At 36.6% G+C, this 25,969-nt stretch overlaps 1 protein-coding gene across 1 annotated transcript in view; it reads left to right on the top strand.

Moving 5' to 3' along the window:
* Positions 1-230: 230 nt before the first annotated feature.
* Positions 231-25,969, top strand: part of CPNE4 (copine 4) — a 214,579-nt gene continuing 188,840 nt past the window's right edge. Inside the window, exon 1 of the mRNA XM_072412320.1 lies at positions 231-543. The gene's annotated coding sequence lies outside the window, so the exon portion shown is untranslated. The remainder of the gene's footprint in view (positions 544-25,969) is intronic.

A 25,969-nucleotide genomic window follows, 5' to 3' on the forward strand; every position in this document is an offset into this window, starting at 1 on the left:
CTGAAAAAAACTGATTATATTTTATTTCATTTTTTTATGACGCATCTGAAGCTTTAGAAGCTAAAAGTCAGATTTAGTGTACGTGGATGTGAACTTTCCATAAGAACCCATGGGAACTCCATGAGTCGTGATGATGAAAAGCAGCCAGTAGAGGGCGCCTGGGCTCAGCGTTGTGGACAGTAGCTGGATGTTCTATAACATGAGGCTGTGATGAGCCAGAGAAGGTGGAATGATTCTCATTGTGTGTGTGTCTCTTAGTCACCTCTCACTCCTTCCATCCCACTTCCAGCACTCCACATCTCCTTCTTCCTCTGCCTAGTACACCATCCAAGTCATAAGATCTTGGAACAGCATCCTACCCCCAGGCAACCTTCAACTTCCTCGGGCACTGAGAATGGAGCTGGGATTTTCAGAGAGATCATCAAACTCATCTGCTTACAAAATCATCTTCCTTATGTAACTGGGACTGGAAGAGATCTAAAGGAAAGGAACTTTTATAAAGCATCTGGACTAGTCACATCTGCAGTGAATTCCTACATTAAGGTAAGTGGATCACACATCCAGATGGGATATTATTATTGTAAATATTTACAAGTAATTGATACAAATGTTCTGATTTCTCTTTAACTTTATTACACATAAATATTTAAAAATACTTATATATTTTTTGTGTATTGTATTATTGTGTAGCTCTGCCTGACCCTTGGTGTGAAAGGACAAGTGATTGCAATCTAGGCAATGCTGTGTAATATGATCACCATCAGCACCAAATCTCATTTTACTGCACTTTCAGTCCTATATATATATATATATGTATATATATATTTATATTTACATTTACATTATATTAGTGCACTTTTTTCTAAGTAACACATTTTATAGAAGTACTTGTCTACATTCACCAGTATGTGTATGAACAATTCATTTGTCATTCTATTACACTTCTACAGCTGATCTAGGCATTCTGTTTTATTAATTAAAACTGGTGATGGTGAATGACAGCTGACATTCTGTATATATCAGAGAAGGTACCTGTCAGAAATGATTAACAGCTGTGTGTTAGTCTTTAAATATTTTCTAAAGCTAATACAACGTGCAGAATTAGTGGATACTCATAGGAAAAAAGTGACCTTTTGCATCTGTATAGCAATTTCAATATGAAAGGTTCTGATCCACCTACGGTCTATTACAGATTTTATTATAGGAATCCCTATCCTGTCACTTCAATTACTATTGATAACATTTTTTAAGTATGTATAGCCCAAATATATAATCCCATTATCATTTCATTATATCAGTATATCGTTAATTATAAAGGTCAGCTGATAGGTATAGAAAAATGATTTTACAAGGTTTGCATAGAAGCGTTTAAAATTTAAAAAATTATGCATGTAAACTGGAATTAACCTAATTCGCAATAAAGCCACCATCAACAGTAAACAGCTGAAACAGATTAATATATAATGTGCATAGAAGCCTTGAGTGCTTCATATCAGTGGCACATAGTACAGGCATGCAGCATCTGTGCCAGCAATAAGTTGGAGTTTACTGCCAGTCGCACACTATGTTGATGTAACTGGGGCTTCCCCTTGGAATAACTGCCATGTTAAAGTAAGTTTCCTGAACACTTATAAAGAATACAAGAATGACCAAACCTTTGCTTTTCAATTACACCCATTTTACTAATTCTTGTATAATACACTTTGGGCTCTGTTTAAAAAGCAGGGGATCTGAGGCTCCCTTAAACATTTCCTATTGGAGGAATAATCACTGCCATTGAAACACATGGACCTGGAAGATCCTCCATAGAGAATGTCAGATTCCCTGCTTTATAAACAGAGCATTTTGTGTGTATATATCTAATATCATAGCAAAGAAACTAGCACTACATACAGTACATAACATCATATTCTTTCTTTTTATATGTTGTTATCATACGCAGAATTCAAATTCTGCTTATATTTATAATGACTGGTATCCGTTACACTGTAAGATTATCCCTGAGATAAGATTGTAAATGTATAGTACCAGTGCTTGTAATAGAATATTGTGCAAGGAAATGAACCTTCCATATATATTTCTGGTATCCCATATTGCACATTATACAATGTCTCTTTCATATATTTTATATGGCCATTTAAAAAAGAAGCCTGTATTGTTCATTCTAAATTTACTATACAATCCTATGTTAGTATATGTGGCCAGGAGTACTATTACTAATCTGACATGCTCATTACAATCCAATCTCTTTACCAAAACCATTGTAGATCAGATCTACATATACTGTTCCATCCACTACAAATAAATTGCAAGCTTTGTGGCTACTTTTACACAACCAGTGACAGATTTACCAAAGCTTCAGCCTTTTCATAAACCATTCAAACACTAATCAGTTTAATGATAGATTGAAAACTTCTCCTTAACCTGATTGGCTGCTTGCAAACTTTCATAAATGGGCTTTATTTATCTTCTTATAGACAGAAGTAAGTAAATGTAAAAAGTAAATTAGTATTTTAATTTGGAAAAAATTAGGATTTGTCATTCGTTTATGTAGAGGTTGTATTGCAATCTGTTTTTGTTGTGTATGTTCTAATCACAAAAATGTGAAATATTTTCTATACCTCCAGTTACAGAATATGTATTTATTAATAATTTATATTAACTGATTTCCTAATGTACATTTTCCACATACCCAAGTAAATACCCACTTTTAAGCACCCAATTATGTACAGACAAATGAAAAAAGAAAAATGTCCTTTATACATAAAGCAAATGCAGCTTTATGGGGGCTCAATATAAAAATGCACAAGAAGAAGAAGTAGAAGATTGTACATCTAACTAATTGCACCTTCCTGAAACTGTCGTAGTAGTAGTAGCCACTACAATTGTTTAAATGGCACAAAAGAGTTGTACTATTACATTACAAGCCAGTGTATAAAAATGCACAAATACTCAAAAAAGTGGCTTTAAAAGCATTTTAATAAACGTTCTATCTATTACAAAACTTCACATCGTTTGAGTCAGTTCTGCAGCCTGTAAGATTTATGTGTCAGCTGAATCTCTCTCGACACTGATTTGTTATCTACACAATCCTGAAATAATAAACTTGGCATACTACTTAAATATGTTATGTATGTTATAGTAGAAATCATAGTTGTATATGTTTTCTAAGTCAGACCTCTTCGCAGTATAGTGTCATATCTTACACCTCCCACCTTCTTTTTTAGATAAAAGTATAGTGCGATCAGAGCCTACAAATAGAAAATGCACATGGTTGGAGTGAATCACAGTTTTGGATGTGTGAGAACAGAGTGTGATACAGGTAAATCAGAGATTACTGCTTGTCTCAGCTCTTACCGGTATCACGCACTGCTTAGGAAGCAAACCCTTTCTTGCTCTCTCTGCCTGTGCATTTGTCACTAGCAATTAGTGCTCAGCGACTGGAAATTTGCATTGCGTTCTTTGCCGAGATGTAGCCCTGGAAATATATTCATACTCAGTATTTTTTTTTTTAACTTAAGCTCGCAAAAAAAAAAAAATAAAATATGATCTTTTTTCTATTTTGTTTAAATTTACTAAAACGCATAGGCTCAGAAAACATTTGCTGTATTCAACAAGATAAAAAAAGCAATAAAAAATTTTTTTACTATCATGCCTGGGTTAGCTAAGCGTAAGCCATCCATATACAGACACATTGCCACATTGAATGGAACATTTTTGAACAAATTGGCCAGTGATTGGACACTACATGGAGTGCCAACTTCTTTGGTGTCAAATCATCATTCTTTCAGGTATCAAGTAGGATAAAATATTGTATGTTTATAGCAGGAGCACAAATACAGATTGGAAGAGTCATTGCATGGCTGTTTGGATAGCACCCTAGTGCAAAGGTTTCTCTTGCTTAAAAACATCCAGAGTTTGCATGCATGTAGATATACGTTTATATGGCTGGAATTTCGGAAGAAGAAGGACTATTTCAGATGCTTAACTGCACACCTATCTCTGATCCCATTCAACCTAATTTTGTACACGTGGTTCTGCAGTTTTAGTGGATTGCAGTGTGGTTCCTCAAAGTAACAGGTCACTTCTGCCTGCTTGGTGGAGGAAGAACCGCATCTCAACCGTACAACATAGTGGTTGTCAAAACCTGTGGCCAAATGTGAATCTGAAAGTTGTTCAAGTCAGGTTATGGATGCCTACCATAAGGTGGAATTTCCAGTGGAAGGTCCCCTTATACTGGCCTTCCCAAACCATTTACTACATGTAGGTAAAAATGGTACCCATAAAGGATAAAGTTAAAGAATAATACTTACCTTACTCCTCTTGTAGTGGCTAGGTAAAGAATATGTTGCTGTTTTTTCAAGTATAGTTCAGTGGATTGCAGAGCTAGTGAATCTCACAAGAAGACACTTTTGCAATGGGTTGAAGTGTCTTTTCCGGAGCTTTAACCTGCTTTGTATACCTAAGGACTTTACCTGGAAGAATGGTCTTACGTAAGGACTGAATAGTCTGAAGTGTCTTCTCTTGAGATTTACCTGCTTTGTATATCTTTGGACCTGGATGAATTGTGACATTATGACCAGCCATGCAAATAGACTGGGGTAAAAAAAAGAAATAATTCTAACTCTATCCTCTAAAGGTATGTTTTTTAAATGTATATAGTTGGTGATTTGTGGAGGGCAAAAGGCATGGCCACAGTATGTAGACCATACATTTAGGTGGAAGGGTCCCCTTTAACACATGAGTGTTGATTACTGTACTTATTACGTTTGGCATTATTCCCGGCTGATGTATCTGGAGATGTTTGTTAAGGACATACAGTGAACTTAATTTCTCTTTTGCATTCCCTTACTGAGTCTTAGAACAAAACAGCAGAAAATACTGCTAACATGTTAATAAGCTAGACAATTTGTAGCAGCATTGCACATTTTCTGAGCTTTATGTTCAGAGTTGCACAGCTTGACTTAAAGGAGCTCTGCCTGGTGGAAAACACATTTTTAATGAGCTTATGTGACACTAATTATCAATACAATACAGAAAGAAAATTGTGCACTTTATTAAAAACAGAAAGTAGTTTCTTTTTTTCTATTGATACATATTGTATTGACTGTATTGACTAGGTACTAAGAAAGAGCTACATCACACTACCGGTCAGTTTTTAAAGTACTCATTTGTACTGACTCCTCCTTAAAACTGAGAAATCAGGACAAACAATACAGAGGAAACCTGAACCAATGTTTTTAAATACTAACAATAATTAGAAACATTGCTGGGTAATAATCAAATCTGCATTTACATTTTAAAACATGAACAATCTTCAGAGGGGATTTTAATGATTTGCCTGTGTAATATTTTGTTATCTTAATGCCATATAATATTATATAATATTCGCAGTGCTCAACCCAGAAATTTTTTTAAGCTGGGTGGAAAAAAAAATGTAGGTGGGTGGCAGCACTGGTATTGTGATTCAATTTATCAGTAACCACCCAAAAACAGCCGGGTGGTTGCTGAAAAGTGCTGGGTGGTGTACCCGGCCAAAAGGGGCTGGGGAGAACACTGTTATTAGGCTCTTACATTGGCAGCATTAAATATGGTGTAGTAGTGTGGTGTAGTTTCACCAATTTGATACAGCTAATCAATAAGATTTTCATAAGTTGTTCTCATAAATAGTTTTTTTTAAATACACTAAATAGTGATACTATTTTTTTTAACTGAACATATTTCATTAAAACATTTAGAAAGGCTTTTAGATTTATTATCTTAGCTGTGTGTGATGTGTTTTATATATGAAGAGATGTGAGTCTATTATATATTACACACCTAATGTCCATCACTGAATGATGAAAATAATTGTTTGCTAGAAGTACAGTGTCCCCTACAGTAAAAAATAGGTCTCTAGGTAAAACATCATATATTTCTCTTACTTTGCACATGTTCACATCCTTCTACCTCAATTCAATTTGTTACCTGTTTCATAAGAAGCTGGGGGATAAAAATCCATAGTCAAATCTCCTCCCTATCTGGAACCTTAAAAAGTTCAACAAAAATGAGATATTCCATTTCTTTTAGTGACATCTGAAATGTGACATGTGAAATAAATTAATTACTGTAAATGTTGTTATACGTGCGCAAAACATTGCATTGAATTGCCCATCCTCACGTGCTACTGTAGGGGCTGGCTGAAAACAGCAAACTCCTTAAAGACCCTATGATGCTTACCCATAATAAGTTTATGTTCTTAATTTAGGCTACACTGCTTGACCATTCATGGCTATCTTGTAATCAAAATCTTTAAGTGAAAAGTAACAATAAGTCTTTTTTAATTTACAATACTCTGCTTAAAAAAATACCAGGAGCTACATAAAATCCAGAGCCAGTTGTGGAAGACTGTATGCAATATATATCCATTTGGAGATGATAAGACCGGTGAGGGTTTAGAGATATACCATAAAACTTGTCAGCTTTCTATTATCTAAGGCCATACCTAACAGCCTGTGCATCTCAATATGGCCAACTTTAGATACAACCCTAGACTTCACACATAAATACACACTTAAAATAAATAATCATGCATATGGTTGGTAATGTTTTTTTTAATATTTTTCTATGCATAACTAAATATTTATGAACCTGGGTACAAACATATTTTCTCATTAAATATGCAGGTTCTTCCTCCATGGTAGTGTTTCATAATGATTCTTCTTTAGGTATATTCTCTCGGTTAGTCTCTACACAGTCTATTTCAGTGAGAACAGAATGAAGATATTTGAGGCCATGAAACAAGTTAAAGAGTTTAACATGCTTTATGACCATCTTGTATATGTGGCGATGAGGAGTTGGTGAGAGATCCTGAGTTCAGGTGTTTAATGGTTTTCATTGGATTTGTAGCTTTGATTCAGTTGGAAGTTTAAAGCAGAACTAAACCCAATGTATACTCACTTCCATCGCAGGTGCCTCCATCTCTATCCTTCTTCTCTTTCTTGTTCTGATCTTTGGCTATCTTGATTGGTTGGGCCAGGATGAGGTAACGCCTGCACAGGTGGGGGTATCCTGCCCACCAACGCTGAGCTGTGCATATGCAGCTCATTGAATTTTGACAAAAGAGATGGCGTTCAGGCAAGTACGAATGCTTATTGCTAAAGGGACATCGCCTGTCTCTTTCTTCAATAAACCCCTGCCTTATCGCAAGTTGGTAAAGTGGAACTTTAGTTCCACCTAAATCTACAGCTAGAGAGATGCATTTTAGATTAGAAGAAGAAGAAAGAACTGTATGTAAACATTATGTTAGAAATAGCCTAATTTAGCTAAGCCCCATCCTCAGCACTTATACAGTACATATCATTTCTTCCCTGTAATTCTGATGGTCTGCTGGGAGTTGAGACATGAAGCTCTGTGTATGCTTCATATGGTAACTCTATCTCTCTGTCTATATGACAGCGCTGAACCAAACACCAGTGCTGTCAAATAGGAGGAAGGTGAATGAGTTGCATACCAGGTGTTTCTATTCACTGCTGGCAGCCAAATAAAGTGTCAGTGGGTACAAAGGAAAGGTGATTGTATTCTGCTTGGGAGGGAGAGTCAAAGCACAGATTATGTTAAAGTTGTAGTGGGATATAATAGAGTTATCATAATTTGCCAGATTTTCTGCTGTGATTTCAAAAGTAAATCATTCAGTCTGCTGACTTCATCAGCAAAATCTCTAGTCCTAAAACAAACTGCTAGATATTAGCATGTACAGGTAGTCCCATTGGTTACATACAAGACTGTAGGTGTGTTCTTAAGTTGAATTGGTATGTAAGTCAGAACAGGTACATTATTTTAATAAATGCAATTAGGGCTGATGTTTGTTTCAACATATTATTAGGCAGCGTGGTGTCAGTTAGTGTATAAAATCATCACTGTGACATAATCACAAACAAAGCAAGAAAAAAAAAATACTTTATGGAGCCTAGACATTCATTAATTTCTGGAGCAAGCCGTGCTTTGATTTGCAAAAAGAAACAACTGCAGAGTTTGTCTTGGTCATTAAAGAGTTACAACTAAAAGATTTCTTTTGCAAGTCATGTAAACCGCCGCAGTGCCCCCCATCAAGCCTCCTAGAAAGCAGGGAAGGCTTGTTCAGGAGTCGTCCGTATGGCGGATGTCCTTAACATGGGGAGTACCTGTAATAGAAGATCCAATCTGACAGGGATTTAGAGAGGTGCCCCATTAGTTGCTTCAAAAGGTGGGTAATTAACTGTATAAAGGGTGTCCAAAGGACCACTTACTATTTCATTACATGCAGAGCACTCATAGTAGAGTACCTCTTTAGGAAGTCTATATTAGGCTGCTCCTATTACAGGGGATAATGATTTATAACCCCCCATAACCCCCTTCTACCTTAAAAGCAGGATCCGAACTGTACTGTTCCAGATGACTGCATGATTACCTTGGAGTGCAGGCTTCCCCCTGGGGACCAGCTGTATAGGGATTCCCAGTGTTAGAAATTACCTGATTAAGGGCACTTTAGAGGATTTTATCTGTTAAATGAACAAATGGGGTTCACTGGTAAAACACATTAGCCATATTCACAAAACCTGATTTGATTAAAGCTAAACTCCAACCTTAATTTCAGTATCGCACAGTTCTACGGGCTCCCCTTCTGTACTGAAATAGCTTATTCTGATTTTGCATTGAAGAAGCTGCAGAAAGTCAAAAGGAATTTGCCTTATTTTTCACTGATTGTCATAAACAGTCGCTAGCACAACCCTTCATTCATTGGATTTCAGTTGTTTTAAAGGTGGAACATCATATGTAGGCTTCCCACAGCTTCCTGTCTTCAGGAGGTTATATGCAACACCCAGCTAGCCCTCCCAACAGGCATGGGTGGCCTGCATTGCAAAGACTTAGAAATGTCTCTAAAATCAGGTATGTAATAAAAATGGAAATAATGTATTTAGTGTTTTTAGTAATTAGCATTTTGATGAAGGGAAAAGGATGAACCTTTGAAGGCAAAATATTAGCAGATTAAATTCCAATCAATCAACAATTCAATCAAATTCAATCCACTTATCTCGACAGAACACAACTCTTGCCCCTTTATTTATTAGTCTATGCCTTGGCTCTTTCCTTCAGATACCCAACTGTTTCATCAATTTCTAACTGAACAATTTACACTTGTAAAAAATAAAAATTAAAAATCTAATCTTTCATTCCTGTCCAGCATACCTTACTATAAAGAACAGGGATCTAAGTCTCTACCAAAGTCATGGCAGGTCAGACCTCATAATATATGAAAAGGTTTTCTGCACCTTGACTAGTTAAGTATGGACATAGATTATATATGTAAGTCTTTACACCCATAGAATCTGTAAATCACAGCTTGCAATATGCACCTTCACTTTCATCCCTATATTATTGCACTGTGCTATACATTTCCCACTATTTTACAAGCTTACAGTATTTCACCTCATATTAACTAGAACTAGGAAGCAGAATAACTATTACTTGAATTTAGCTGCAGAGCTAAGTTTGGCATTAAAGCAGAACTAAATACATAATGCTCACTTATCTCTGTTCCATCTCAGGGCACTGTCATCCTCCTTCTTTCTTTTTCCTGGACACAATATTTGGCCATCTTGATTGGGCATGCTAAGATGACTCCTTTAGGAGTTTATTTATTCCCAGCACACACAAGGGAAGCTGGGATTTCCAGGCTTCCCTGCCTAACAATTCTGAGCTGTGCATTCGTAGCTCAGCAAAATTTGACAGCTGGGTGGCAATCAGGCAGAAAAAACAGATGTTGCAGAAGGGACATTGCCTATCACTTTCTGTAACCACCGGCCTGATCTTAGATTTCTCTAATTGGGACTTTAGTTCCACTTTAAGCCTGAATCCAAAATTGCACAAAGCTGGAGCTACTATCGCTACAGTTGGTTGGTTGACCATGTAGACTTGCACTAATGCCTTCAATGGGTACTTGTTGTGACATCATGTTGTTATCATGCCGTGAAACGTCCAGGTTATAGAATCTGTGCAGGTTATGGTGTGTTCCTTAATAGGTGTGGGGCTTCCCATGGCACATTTTGTCCTACCTTGTCCTTCGAATAACTCCTTTCCTTTTTTGTTTTAATTGTTTCCTTTTTCTCATAAAACTAAATAAAGTCATAAACTGTGCACTAAAATAGTACCAAAGGTAAATAAAGGTGTTAGCCTTTAGCAAAATTACCAAGAAATATTATTGGTAGTTTGCATATTCCTGCAATGAACCAACGTCATTTTAAAATCACATATATACAAATATAATTTCTTTCATCAAGCTAGCTTTTTTTTTATTATTGCAGTTTAATTTCTCCGTATATAATAAAGGTTTTGTTCCTTGGCCCAGCAATTATTACCTGCTTTTATTTATTACTACGTTTCCTGAGTCTACTATTGAAAAGAACACTTACCTTTCTCTTAGAGAAAAATGCATGTTTTCATTTACTTCCCGTGGCTGTTTATTTACAGTATATAGTGCTGACATGAAAACTGGTATTAAGTAATTCAGTTTAGTTTTTCCATGAAGATAATAAAAGGGTTCGTTTGTAAAACAGAAATGTTTTTAGCTTAATTAATTCGATATATGCTGTTTATCATGTTTAGATGCAGTAATCCTGGTACACCATTATAGGAATCTGCTTATTGAGGTTTAAGCTGATCGGGCATGTGTTTATTAATATCTCCTATTACTGGACATTGCAGTGTTTAGATGTTAGATTATAGAAAAGCCTGTCTTGTAGTCACTGATATCAGCGAGAAGCTAAGGTTTATTTATTCTGCAGTCAAGCAAGATGAATTTGTTCTTTTAAGTAGTGCCTGAAGCAGCAAGTAGACAGAGTCTGCCAGAGGCACAACTGAAGTCTAGAAGAGAGATTTAGCTTTGATAATTTTTTGCATTTACTGTAAAAAGTTTATACCTTACTTTAGAATACATTTCACCTATGTAAATTCTTTTCTTACCATATGGCTTGTTTTTATCATTCTGCTTCAGGTTTCAGTTTTATTTTCAAAGTGTATAGGAGGTAGAACAGAAATCAATAAAGACTTCCAGCTGTGATTGCTAATAGCCAAGAAACCAAATGAAGAGTTAATCTCAAACTATAGCCCATACAATCTTTATAGTTCCATCAGTACAGTAGCGAGTGCTCATGTTAAGGACGCAAAAGTGCTTTGATTAGTAATTGGTGAACCTTAGATAAGATAGCTTTCTGCCCTGCCATTATCTCTGCTGAGCCAAGGCAAGAATGGATTCCATTTCTTAGAAATGATTAACTATTTGTTGCTCTATGTTTACATTTACTTGTAGGCTGGTGCTTATGGCAGCAAATAAATACTAAAATACATTTTACAACTTCATATATATTCTTTGACCAACCATCTAATGATCACTTACAATAAAATCTCATTTCTTAGGGCAATGCAAAAACCAATGTCTGAATTTGAAATGGTTTAGAAAGCCAGGGAAGGCAATCAGTTTTTATTATATATAAGGCAAGTCACTTTAACATTAGATCAGATTCAAAAACCTCAAACACCCATGTTGTCCTAAACTGAGTTGGGAAATATGTCAGGGAGATATTACTTTTAATGTATTTAGGACAAAAGTCCTAAAGTCCAATTTGGGTACAAACTCAAACACAGTTTTAAGCACAGAATTGATACTAAGGGGTTCAATTGAAAAGATCAGTATGGCTGCACCAACTTCTTTTGAGAATGCACAATAAATTAGGACATCTGTAAAACATTCTCCATTGGCATTGAGAGTCTAAAGATGGGGAGCACAAAAAATTAAATGTGTGTGTGTGTGTGTGGGGGGGGGGGGGGTTGCTATATGAGAGCGCAACACATGATTTACCACCCTCAGTTTCAGAGCCATGTCTGTTGGATTAAGTAGACCTTCACTTGTCAACATGTGGCTTTTCAATGTGTTGTGTGCTTTTGTAATAAAGTAAGAATTCTGTTTTTGAAGAGATTTGTCTTCTGTTTTGTTTCAATGAGCTGTGGTGACATCCTTGGTTTTCTTTTCAAGCTCTCTTCCTTGATTCCAAGACCTGTGTACCTCAAGGAGTGAATTCCTATCCCAGACATTACTCCATTGGGCACTGTAACCCACATTTTGTAAGTTTGGACTGCAGTGTAGTTTAACCCTACAGAAAAAAATGGAGAGCTGATAGCTATAAATGAGCTTCCAAGTCAAAAAGTGAAATATTAGAAATCCAGATGCAGTTAATTAATTTGTTCTTTGCTTGCACATGTCTGGGTAGGGGAAGGGGCAGATAGCGTTTGTTATATCATTTTGTCTTATTATTATTATACAGTATTTATATAGCGCCATCATATTACGCAGCGCTGTACAAAGTCCATAGTCATGTCACTAACTGTCCCTCTAAAGAGCTCACAATCTAATGTCCCTGAGAAGCTCTTTTTTTTTCCTTTAACAACCAACTAGATTCTTACGTTTTAATATATAATTTAATAAGAAGATGAATGGGGAAACCTAACTAAGTAGCTGTAAATATTGTCTGAGACTTTTCTTCCTGACATTGACATATGGGGGCATAGAGAATATTTAAGCTAACATAAATATGCTATGTTACATGAATTTTTTTTTCTAAACCATATTATAAAAAAAGGGATACATTAAACCAATTTTATTTTAGTGCTTGTGTGCAGCCTTATTTTAAATTGCAGTGACCAACTACCCAGATGTAATATTCACTACTGAGTTACTCTCCACTAATAAAGCAGCGTCTCTAGAGCTAAAAGATGTAACTTCAGAGGCTTCCGGTGTTTATTAATGTACCTTACATGGCCTATTGACTGCAGTAATTCTAAAGAGGCTGACAGTAGGACAGAGCGAAATCTCTCATTTCAGCAAATAATGCCCTTTTCAGTGTCATTACACTGCTGCTAATACAATAAGTGGTGTTTCTATTTCCCAGACAATAAAAAAGATCCATTTAACTCTTACTCAGGACACAGTGACCATGGAAACCTTATACAGTCAATAATGAGGATACGAACTCTAGAATTAATGATTATGGTATAAAATGTGCTGAGTTAGGAAAAAGGATACCTTCCTCCAGAGAAATGTAAATTATTTGTGGCATCCTCGTATTGGATATTATTTTCTTGGACGCTTAGGTCATGTGGATGTTCCAGGGGGAATTCCCTTAGCATTCCTGGTTTTTAGGTCACGCAACAGAAACTGGTCTTAGCAAGCAGGGATGCTTTTCTGCTGCATGGGAAAGTTTTCACTTTAGGTTAACTAGAGATTATCTTTAGTTTATATTTTTATGTAACAGTTTGTACAGTTGTGGACAAGTGAACATTTTGTTTATGCTGTTACCTTCAATAGAGGCAAACACCAATGTGATGTTTGACAAAATACTGTTATTATTATTATTATTAATAATAATAATAAACAGTTGTTGAATGGCTTTCTTCCACATGAAGGGTGGACCTTTGCATCGGCAACATTGGCTAAATCTGGAATGTCAGGAATACCATGGATGACACAGACTCACCGTCATACATGTCCTGTCGTTAACACGTTCTCCTGCGTAATAAATGTAACACACCCACAGAAGAGGCTAAATTTCCTCGGGTTCCTCCTTATAATCTGGTTCACACATCTTTAGTCTAGGAGCAATATTGTAACCCAACATTTAAGAGAGAGGGTTAAGAACAAGCAGTTCAAATACATTGGAAGGTAAATAAAAGTGTCCAGTATTTCTGCTAAACCCATCATTCTCACAGGCAGACAGAGAAGCATCTCTCCCATGGAATGGATCTCCCCAATTAAGTGACACTTTCCAAACCTAGAACATACAGGATTCTGTCTAAAAGTACTGTTTATCTGGGCGCCTCCTCAGTTGGCTCCTCAAGTCGCTGGAAACCAGGTTCATTGTTGCAGTGATCCATTGTCCAGACCTCTGCCTAGCTAGACCCTGGGCATTAGGACTGACCTGTCCCATTCCTCTGAGCTTCTAGATTCCCATGATATATGATCCACCCTAATTTCAGCTCTCCACACCTTTTTCCTGTTTAAAATGCTAAAAAAATGCCAAAATGTCACCATAGGTAAATGCACCAGGACAGTAATTGGTTCATATCTTTCTAAAGCCAGGTTCCTCCCCTGTGACAGCAGGTAACCCACCATCATTCTAAGGAGAACAGATTCTGGAACATTCCAGCACATCCCAGACATGCCCCTTTACATGTTAAAGAGGCCTTTCTACTAAAGGGGTCCTGCACAAAATTTACAGACTGTTTTCCTGTTTGCCAGTACAATCTGGTTAGATCCTCGTGGGTACTGCTTCTTGCAAAGATATGTACATTTGTATGGGTAATCTAGAAATACACTGTTAACAGAGGACGTAACAGCTTTCCCAGTGCTTTTTTAGTTATCAGATCTTTTTGTTCAGACATGGAATGAGAAAACTGTCTCTTACAATCACTTTGCCATAGCCTCAGCAATTTATCTAGGCTGCATTTCAACTTTACAAACTGTGGCAAGCCAAGGCAAAGCTATAAGGGCCGGCAAACAACCATCAAATTGTACTGCTGACTAACTAAAATCAGTTATGTTTGAATCATGAAGAAGTGGGTAGAGCCACAAAAGCTTTTACTTTAATGATAGTGCAAACAAAAAAGTACCATGGACAGTACCTAACTCTGCTGATGCTGTAAATGCAATCAGTGGCTACAATCACCTTACGCATGCATGAAACATATACCAATTGTGTTGCTATGTTATTTTTATAATCCTGAATTAAACATTGTAATGAGAAAACTACCATGGGGCAAAATGCACTTAAGATAGAGCATTCTGTTTATTAAACAGAAACCCTTATTGGGTTATATTAAAACTGCAGTCATATATTTCCCCTATATTCTTAAAAAAATCTGTTCCTAAGAATCAAATGTTTGAGTCTTAATTATATGGCTGAGAAAGTGTGGATTTGCTCATTACTAAAATGTTGTATTCATGGGGTGAACAAGTTTACCCACCATTATAAATATAGTACTGTTATTGTAAGACACAGTTTAGAATAGGGAAGCATACCTACTGGTTCACTCAGATGCTGCCAGTCAACCTACGGTTCTCTGCTTACAGTGTGTGCAAATGTGACTAATGGAAGCTGCCAATCTCAGGCGGTTTCACACTGCCCTCTGTGCAATGAACAACTTCTGACCTGTTTAGAAAACAATGGGTTGTCCACAGGGGATACCAACCTAAAACCTTGTCTATACATGCAGTAAATCACATTTCAGGTGCTGTGTGCATGCTGTAATTTTTTGAACATGACTAAACACAATTATCCTGAGCTTCTCCTGGTCTACGTGCTGTTTCATCAATAAGATTTTACAATATATTATATATCATATATAAATATGACTTGTGTGTATATATATATATATATATATATATAAATAATTTGTATTTATATATATTTCCTGCTTGAACTGCATGCACGTTAAAACTGCGTGCATTTTATTTGGAGCAATTTAAAACACTTCCTTCCCTCTGGTTCACTGGTTTTAATGAATACTTTTTGATTTACCTTATCTGAATTCATACAATTGTGACAGCCTTTTGCTGCAGAGATTTGGCCTTTGTGGCAGTTAAAGTAGTGGCAGTATTTGTGGCAGTATCATGATGTGTGTGAGAAAGATGGGTCAGGAGAAACTGGTGGCCATTGGTCAGGGGAATTAGGTTGGGTAAATAAAGCCTTTCAACCCTTTCATTGTTGGGGCAAATATTTGTGGACTAAAGAAAGTGTGCGATACAGATGTACCATGAACGATTTGATTGATTAATATGGCAAAAGGTGGGAGTTACTAATGGACCTGGTTTAATTTTCAAAATTTTCCACATTTTCCAGCATGAACTTTGTGGCTGTTAGTATTTGGTCACATGACATCTCAGGTTAGTGGAAGCTATAAGATGTTTGCTAGAAAAAGGTCTTATTGGGGCAAAGATAGCTATATAGTGCACACCTTGTGACACTGCATTAGAATACATCTCCAGTAGATGTCTGATTAGTAAGGTAACAACATTTAAGGCCACCAGTCCAACATCTCTTATAGGAATTGGACCAGGGGCTTAATGAGCACTCCAACCCAGTCCCTCAGCTCAGTTCTTACCTGACTGTGGACTTCTGCTAGAAGAGATATTGTTTTTTTGTTATTGAAGGCGTTCTTCTTGTAAATATTTTCCACTAAAATATTAGTCCTCCAGTAGTGGTTCATTTCTTCCTGAATTAGCACTACCATAGGGAAGGCTATTAACATATGGGATTGAAAGCTGGAACATGTAAGGTAATTTATAGCACTGCCCTCTAAAGTTTGTCTAAAAATTCTAACCTAGTAAATGTTACTACAATAGCCTGATTATTATCTGAAACATATTTACTTGCACCTACAACAATACTAATAAACCATTCGCCTTTCAAGTGTTATGAAACTAGATCAATATCACCATCTCCATCTCTCTAAAGTTTTTGTTTTCACTTTTCACTTTGTAGTTTCTATGAAATATCAAATTCTAGAAGATATGCTTGAGCATAAGGTCCATGGTTATAATTCATAAATAACTCAAATGATCAAAATTGGATGGCTTTGGACATATTCATTTTTTTTTTTTATTTAAAGTAAAGGTCTAGGCTATTTTGTATCACCTTTAGCAGTACCACCGACCAGCCAATATGACCTATGTTTAATGTGAATGATCTACAGGCAGTATTTTTGGTTTATCAGGCAATAATTCTGCCTTCAAAACAGGGTAAAATGATCTGTGGGCTTTAATGAGGGCAACACATAACAGAGGTTGAATTATAATACAGTACTTCCTTTTTATGTGTTTTGCATTCTAAAGTGTTATATGACAATATGTTATCAGCCTTTACCACTAGGGATGAGCGAGAATGCCTCTGACATTCTTGCGAAAATTTTCTCGAACTTCCGATGGGTCAGCGAAGTTTCGGCAAAACAATTTTGCGGACCCATTGGAAGATCGAGGAAATCATTACAGGCAAGTCCTCATTTAACCTCTAGTGCCCGGGGATCGCACACAGGAGGATTCCCACGGCTGCATTTATGAATGCATCTGCGGTACTCCTCCTGTCAGTGTGAGTACCATGGCTGTGCTCATCAATGAATGCAGCCATGGGAATCATCACAGGATGATTCCCACGGCTGCATTCATTCATGATGAGCACAGCCAGGGTACTCCTCTATCTCTATCCAAGAACACATCTCACAGGGCTTCAAGAGCTATCAGGGCAGTGGAGCTGTTGCAGGTCCCAAAAAATTCGATCTCGACGCCTGAATTTACACAGGCTGTTCTCGCTTACATGTTCAGTAAGCGAGAAGGCCCGATTCACCTCTAGATTAAATTTAAAAATCTTGCTCACTCATCCCTAGATACCACCCTTCTTCCTTTAATTGAATTGTATGTAATAGGAAAAACTTCAACTGGGTCATGTGATCATGTAAAATGGCTCATACACATCAGATTTCTTCTTTCTTTCTTTGAAATAAAATGAAATGAAATGAAAAAAAGAGGTGGGGGGTTAGGCTGTGTACACACATAAGACTTTTGTTGTTGGAAAGCATCTTTCATGAATATTTCCAACAACAAAAGATTGAAAGATGCATGAACAAGCACTGTACATACAGCGCTTTTCTGCTGTATGGAGAGGGGGGAGAACGAGTGAGCTGCACTTGCATTGCAACACATAAAAAAGAACAAACATATTAGGATGAATTAATAGAAAATGATACCAACCCAATTAGAATTCATACTAAATGACTAATCATTATCCATATCCACAATCCCACAAACAATGTAGGTGTCAAAATGTTGATATAATCTAAAAATGATTAGATTAAGTAAAAAATAAATTACATCTACTGCGCCAGATGGCTTACACCCACGAGTCCTCAAAGAGCTAAGATAAATTATTTCTAAACCATTGTTGTAGTCATTCTAGACTGTTTATTGATTGGCCAGTTTCCAATTGTTTGGCACAATCTAAATGCAGTAACTTCACTAAATATAGGCTAATTGCTTAAAAAGAAACTATGGAAGGCATATACTAAACAAAACAGCCTTGGATTGAAACACAATCAGGCTGCATAACAGTAAACAGGTTTATGCAACAAATTTGAAATGTTTTGTTTTTTTACCCCATTTTAATTTGAGGAAGCATACTGTAACAGGTTTGAAAAGGTTAGAGTCAGATTTACCACTGGAGATAACACAGTTGTTTATCAAGATGAGACAAATTTTCATTTAAAACAAATGCACAATTAGGAAATGGCTAGGTGGCGGTTTTATTCTGGAGTTTAACATTTTCTTCCACCTTCTTCTAAAGGTTTTACGGGTTCAGAGGATTGTTTTTTTTGTTTGTTTTTTTTTAAAAGTTGTGTACTCCCCAAAAAGAACAAAATGTAAGGGTATACCTACATTTATAAAAAAATACATGAATAGTCAATTGTTCATCCAGGAATGTATTCAAAGGCTTGTAGATATTATAAATCATTTTTTGCCTTTTAGAACAAATTCGACTTTGCAGTATACATCATTTTTTGTCCTGCTGTGAATCATCTAGGGGTTAAAGTTTAAGAGGATGCAATTTTTTTAGTGTGAGCTTGATGGAAATGTGTATTTATTTACCCTCACAATGTAAATTGTGTGATGATCCAAAGTTAACAGCTGTAATTAACCTAACACATAAATTATTTGGGTTCTTCAGGGATGTGGGTGTTGTGTTTCAGGAGAGGTCTTGGAGGGGTTAATTTGTATATTTAAGACACTGTTGAAGTGCCAGTACAATGCTAGGATTGACATGCATTAATATAATATGGATGTCCTCCAATAAAGATGTCATTTTAATAAATAGTATTACCATATGTAGTAATACTAAAGCTGCGTACACACTTCCAATTTTTATCGTTGGAAACGAACGACGAACGACCAATTGGCCAAAAATCGTTCGTAAAAAAAGTAACCAACGACGCCGACGAACGAGGATAGTCGTTGGAAATGAAGGACCGGACCGGCGGATCGGATTGGACGACAATCGTTGACCATCTATCGTGTGTACGGTCGTTCAGTGATCGTCCATGGTCTGAGCATGCGCGGTGAACGAACGTTCGCTCACTTCCTGTGGTGCACGTCACTTCCTGTATCGTTCAAACGATCGCATCTATCGTGTGTACAATATCTTTGAACGATCGTATCGTTATCTGTAGGTACAGGATCGGTGCCATACGATCGTTCGCAGATATCGTGCAGGATCGTTCGTCGTTCGTTTACCAACGATAAAAATTGGAAGTGTGTACGTAGCTTAAGGGATCTTTAACTCCTTTTATATCCTTTATATCACTTGGAAGACATGGACACAAAGGCTGTCCCCATACAAACAAAAAAAAATTCCTAGTGCAATCTGTAATATCGTTTGGAAAAGAAGTTGCTACATGAAATGGCCTCTTTTGTGTTTTTACTAGATATTGTGTTCACAGTAATATTTTGACTCTTCAGTGTTGGTCCTACACTTTTATTTGCCAAATTTGTCTTTAGTAGCTTCTAAACTAAAATATTTAAATACTATGATAGTTAAGATATATTCTAGCATATATCGAGCAGTACATGAGCAATTACATTAGTAGATGACACTGTGTTACACCAGAACCTGAATGTAGTTTTTATCTTTGACAGTGCTGTCTTGTATTATAAAGGATGAAGCAGCACACACTAGAGGGCGCTGTAACACCAGCCTTCATTGCAACGCTATATGATTCCTTTTAAAACCTTCCAACTGCTTGGAATGAAAGTGATTTACAATTAAATAACTCCAAAATATAGTTAGATATTTCCGGTACATAAATAGCTTTATAAAAGCAATACGTAGTGATTTGTCAAATTTATTTGATATTTATCAATCTTGGTCTGGCAGTTTTATTGCCAGGGCTCTGTATTCATGCTACAGTCTCATTTGGTCACATTTAATTTGACATTGATGAACTGTGTCATTTACAGTGGGATTAGTTTTAATTATTGTGCTTGTTTAGTTTATCCTGGCAGGTCCAGTACGAATGAATTGATCTGTATTATATAGAAGTACTGAGTCAATATAACACTATTATGGAAAAAAAACTAGTTCATTTATTTAACTATTTCAGTCACACATAGCATCCTTTACTCTTTTTGCAGTGCCTATTTTAATAAACTATAGGTGTGTTCTGCTTCAATTTTTATTAACACTATACTTCTAACATGTTTCTAATTAGGTCTATCCAACGCAAACTTATTTTATTTGTTTGACTTGGAAGAATTTTATTTAAACCGTGTAAGTTTTTTTTTTATTATTGCTGCCTGTGTCCCTGTTGGGGAGATACACCGACTCTATTTGTCCTAATATTAAGGTTCATTTCATTGGGTATACAATGGTAAAATTCCCAAATGTTTTGAGTTGTCAGCTTTGTTCACACTCCTGGTGAGGTTATGGTACACTTACCATTCTTCACACCCATCTATGGACTTCATATACATGTGGTGTCCCACCCATTGACACTGATGGAGAATTAATGGACGCAGCAATGAGTGGAACCGAACCTTATCTGTAAAGGCTCAAAATCTGGCTCTTAAAAAACCACTGCAACAATACGAGTGGTTGGCAAGGTGCCAGCCACCAAGAGCTGCATGGGAAAATTCAATATTATTTATTATTTACTGATCTCAAACAAAAAGGGGACATTTCCCCAAAAGGAAGCAGCAAAAGTGAATGCAAACTGACATGTATTAACCGTTCTCTATTCTATAAAAAATGTTGGAGTTATTAAACTTAAACTTTTTGGCGTACATACTGTTTTTTTTAGCACAGGAGCAGTAACATTTCATGAGGCTGGTGAGAACAGATGGCGGTGTCCACTTTGGTCTTTGGGAACATGTTAACACATTTTCAAGAAGGAGGCTTGGAGCAATAATTTTATCACATAAGAATTGTATGTCAAGGCTGTTGTGAGCTGCAACAAAAATGTTAACTTTGACCAAGGAACCAATATAAAGACTCATGTCAGGATTTGGATAGTAGACCATCCAAGAACAGAAACAGGGAGTGGTCATATCATAGTACAAGCATTGCTTTTTTAAATGATTTGACACAAGAGCCTTGTCCACAGAGACACACAAATTATTACCAATTCAGATATATATATATATAAGTCATGTTAATATACATCAAACAGGGTAAACGATTATTCTATTGTGATTCTGCGTTTTATACACAGTGAGCAGCTGATTGGACGAGAGCCCTATATTTTAGTTGGAAAACTTTCTGCAAACAGACATGCTGTTTTAACAGAATAATCACACATTCCAGCAGCTGAACCAAACAACAAGATTTTCCTGCTGACAAACATTTTGTTTCTGTCCAAACATTTTACTGTGATTGAAAGAATTCGGAATTCTATGTTTACCGTAACACAAGCAAAGATAATGGCAGCACGTACAGCACACAAAGAAATCCTGGTGTGTTTGACACAATTCACAATTATCTTTTGACTGAGAGTTTTACAAGCTTGTTACAAGAGCAGCATATGAGCCCAGTTTGGGCTTTCTCGCTGTTTAATGTTCATATCAGCATCAAGCTACTGGTGATTGTCTTGCTTGACTGCACTTTTTTCCACAACAATTACCCAGCAGATGCTCTGATGTGTCAAGTGAATTACTGTACAATCATAAAGCAAAACACTTGTGTGAAAATGCATTATATCTCAAGTGGACCTTTAAGTAACTTTACAAACCTGCTTTAAGGCATTTTGAACATTTCAAAAATATGAATAAGAATGTCTATGAAAGGCTATGTTCAGACTTGTGGTGGGGTTATGAATCAATCACTGCCTTACACCATTGAACTGCTTCTTTGGGTGAGATGCTACAGGTAGGTTCTTAGAAGTGATCTTCCATAGACAATAAATGGGGGCAGTAGTGAGAAGATCACTACCATCGACTTCAGTTTACTACCATCGAATGCTGACGGCCTAACAGATAGCAAAGTGCTAGCGACCAGGAGCCACAGAAGAATGTCTATCCCATTTCCAGTCAAAAGCTAGCCTTATCATTTGTTATAAAAACTATCTTTCAGCTCCAGTCCAGTGATTTTGCCTAGCCTAAAATAATGCCATTGGCCTTCTGCAGTAAGGAGAATGCATTTTCTTAGTCTCAACTCTCATATTGAATAGTCTACAGCATTGTAACTTTGTAGCAAGACAGAAGTGAGCGGTTGAGACAAAGACCTGGAAACAATTGTATATACAGTCAAGACCTATTCACACACCAAATGTATCTGATGCAAAGTTCACTCTAAACAAAATTTCAGAGAAAAAAGTATTGTTTTTTGGTAGATTTAAAAGAACAAGTACTGGAAAAAAATACTGTATGAATGCTGTAAAATATGTATTGTTATCCATGATCACATTTGGGAAACAAAAATGAGTAGTGCAGCTGTCAATGTCATTTTTTGTGTTGAGTGGCAATTTTAACTTGAGAAAGATGTTGACTTATCTGCAGGGATTTACTACCCTGAGAAATAAAGTTTTTCTCTAATACGGATACAGGTAAACACACAATTAATCCCGAAGATCATTTGATGGCGTTGGACCTTTCCTTGATTGGGTCCCGCACTGTCCTGGAATTCTTCTTTATCCTGGCAAGGAAATGCCAGGCACTGCCATCTTCTGTTTTCTTGCTACGTTACCCGATCTTGCTCTGCACAGGTGCGAGATCAGATGTCCTAGCCACTTTTTAAAAAAAAAAAAAGAGAGTTGATTTCACTGCGCATGTGTAAGATCATCATCTCTTTCCCTATGTCTATGTTTTTTATGTAAAGTAAAAATTTTAGGTTTAGGTCTGCTTTACGCAATACAACATGGTCAAGGAATAAACGCAGATTGTGATTTTAGAATAAAGCAGCAGCAGGACACTGATGGGGTCGTTCCAGCTTGATCCCTCCATGTAGGCATGTTCAGCGTTAATGAATATAAAGTAGTTAAGCCCTGAATAGCTCAGAGTGATGCCTGTCCAACTCTCTGATATGGTTCTTCAAATGTTTGCAGTTATGTATTAGAACAAATTTATATAATTTAAACTATGCCTATATAAAATTATTTTTTTTACATTCATAATCTGATTTTTTTTAATATCAATATGTGCTTAAAAAACTCCAGATTTATATTTCTTGCAAAGTTGGTGTAAGAAGAACAAAGAAACTTCTTGACTACTCTAGATTTAGTTTAATAAAACACACAACCCACTGCAGCTACTGGAAAAAAAGTTGAATATGTTAATTCAAGCTTCCCTCCAGGTTCAGGAAAGTGTTCCCTTGCCATGGGATTAGTGCTTCATTACCAGGAGGAAATGTTCCTTTATTTCTAAGGATGATGTAAGTAGTACTTTTACCTACCCACTCCACTGGCAGCCACAGTACTCCTTATCTCTCTCCATGGTTCAGCCTATGGGTGGGCACTTGGCTTTCTCCACTTTTGATGCAAACTATTGGTCTGGCATTGTGTGGGATGACTTCAGTGCCTGTGCCCGTAGTTCAGATGAACTTATGGAACAGGCTATGAGAATCAGACTACACAAAGGTGGAGCTTGCACAAGGTTGTGGGATAAGGTAAGTAAAAAGTACTATATATACTTCACATAGACATAAATCAGCATTTAATTCATGCAGTGTGAGGCTAGCCTCACTTCAAGGGAACTTTTTTCTTAACCCCCACACTGCAAGTGAACTTTTTTCTCAACCTCCCACACTGCAAGGGAACTTTTTTCGTTCCACTTTATTGCATTTAGTGGTTTGTCAGCATTTAGATCAGGGGTGCCCACGCCAAGTTGGCTTGCGAGCTATTTTTAAAATGACTACCAACAATAAAAATGCTAAACATATATTTATATATATATATATATATATATATATATATATATATATATATATTAGCTCCAGTCACCTCTGTGTCGTCATACTATATATACCGAGTATGACACAGATGTGACTGGAGCTAATGAGACGTTGAATGGCAGAACTTTGCACAGACATTGCACTACAAGACTATAGTGACAGGAAAGCTACAGTTCACCTGTCATAGGAGAATGACGTGCTGCTCAAGAAAAAGAAATGCTAATCTGTACAAAGGTATCTCGGTATTTGAACCCTGACACCGAGTCTGAACTGACCGCCCAGCACTGCTCATCTCAGACTGCCCTCCCGCCTTCTCTGCCTCCCTCCCCACTCCCCACTTTAACACAAACCTTCTCAAGCACTGAAAGACATCCCCAGCATCCTTATAGACATAACGCAGGGCTGCTGGAAGGGGCTCAGCGATCGACTTGCATTGCCTTTGTGATCGACCAGTAGATCGTGATCGACGTTTTTGGCACCCCTGACTTAATAATATCAGATATCTAAATTAATCAGAAACATGGCATGCTGTTTAGCAGTACATTTTAGGGCTCCCGAATGAACAAAATATCTGTGCAAAATTGGATTTTTAAGTAAAGACTTTAAACATGCTATCTACATCTAAATAAACTTCACTGAAGTACACAAAACATATGTAGAATGCCCTGTATACTTCTACGCGCTATTCCCAGCTCCTAAAATAGCCTATGTTTCCTGGTGTAGTGTTACAGCTTCTTGTCACCTGCAGTTTCTGGTCGATAAATTGATAGCATGGTCATTGTCCACTGGTCCAGTGATGAGGAGAGATGGCAAAGAAAGCTCTAATGCTGTACTGAGAAACAAGATTTCACATACCTGAATGAGCAGTGTTGAGGACTGTGAAAAAAAAAAAAACTAGCAAAGCAGAGCTACAAATTATTTGCCATGTAGATTATTTCACATATGTCATCTAGTGGTTTATGTGAGTTTTTTTCGTAATAAATGACACAAGTGAATCTTCTATCTGCATTAAACAAATAAATGAAGGAACTCCCTTCCTGTGTATATTCATCTTTCCTCCAAGCAATGTCTGGCCATTGATCAAACTGTGTGTTTTAGCTGCACTTGGTTAACCCCTGCAAGGTAATTGATTCGACAATTGTAAAGTTGCAATGCAGCGCTCTGCTTGCCTAGGCTAGCATGGTAGTTCAAACATTGATAATTTTAAAAACATATTTCATTTGCCTCAAGAAGAACTGTAAACAAGAATTTTTTGTCAAGTTTGCACATCATTTAACATTAAATAAGTATTTAGGAAAAACTAAGATATTTTTTCTATTATAAACAAATTTATATATAACATACAAATTGGAATGTTCAATTAAATTTACAAACACATTTCTTCTAATGTGAAGTTCAGCCTTCATGTCAAGTCAAATCTACCTCCTGATGAAGTGAGATTTCCACAATATGGTGTAGGGTATAGGTTTCTAATTAAGTTTCTAATTTTGCATGCATTTTCTAGTGTAAGCAGGTGGGGGAGGGGGTTGGAAACAAGAGTTTTGCACTAGAATGTAATTATAAATGTCTGTATAAGTATCAGTCATAGGAACAATATCTCAACTGAGGTCAATAATATCCCTGATTGTAAACTGGCTTTTACTAAGAGATTTAGAGCCCAGAATTCTGACTCCATCAGCTGATGGTCACAGATACAGCAGCCATCTGACAATGAGTTTTACTTAAAGTGTATGTAAACCCAAAATCAATTTATTATATTGCAGATTCGTCAATTGGAGATGAGGTGACTGCTCATCCAAGCTATACATGAACTTACTTTAGCTCCACCATTTATTTAAATTTGCTCGGTCATCATAACTAATGATGATTCATCAAAATCAAATGATCATACTACCACACACACCGTATGGGAAAAACCTATTCAAGATAAGCATACAAGTGCATGCTCCACAACTAACAATTTCCCTATCCACGTAATG

This window comes from Pyxicephalus adspersus, chromosome 5 (genome assembly GCF_032062135.1).
Source record: "Pyxicephalus adspersus chromosome 5, UCB_Pads_2.0, whole genome shotgun sequence".
NCBI lineage: Eukaryota > Metazoa > Chordata > Amphibia > Anura > Pyxicephalidae > Pyxicephalus > Pyxicephalus adspersus.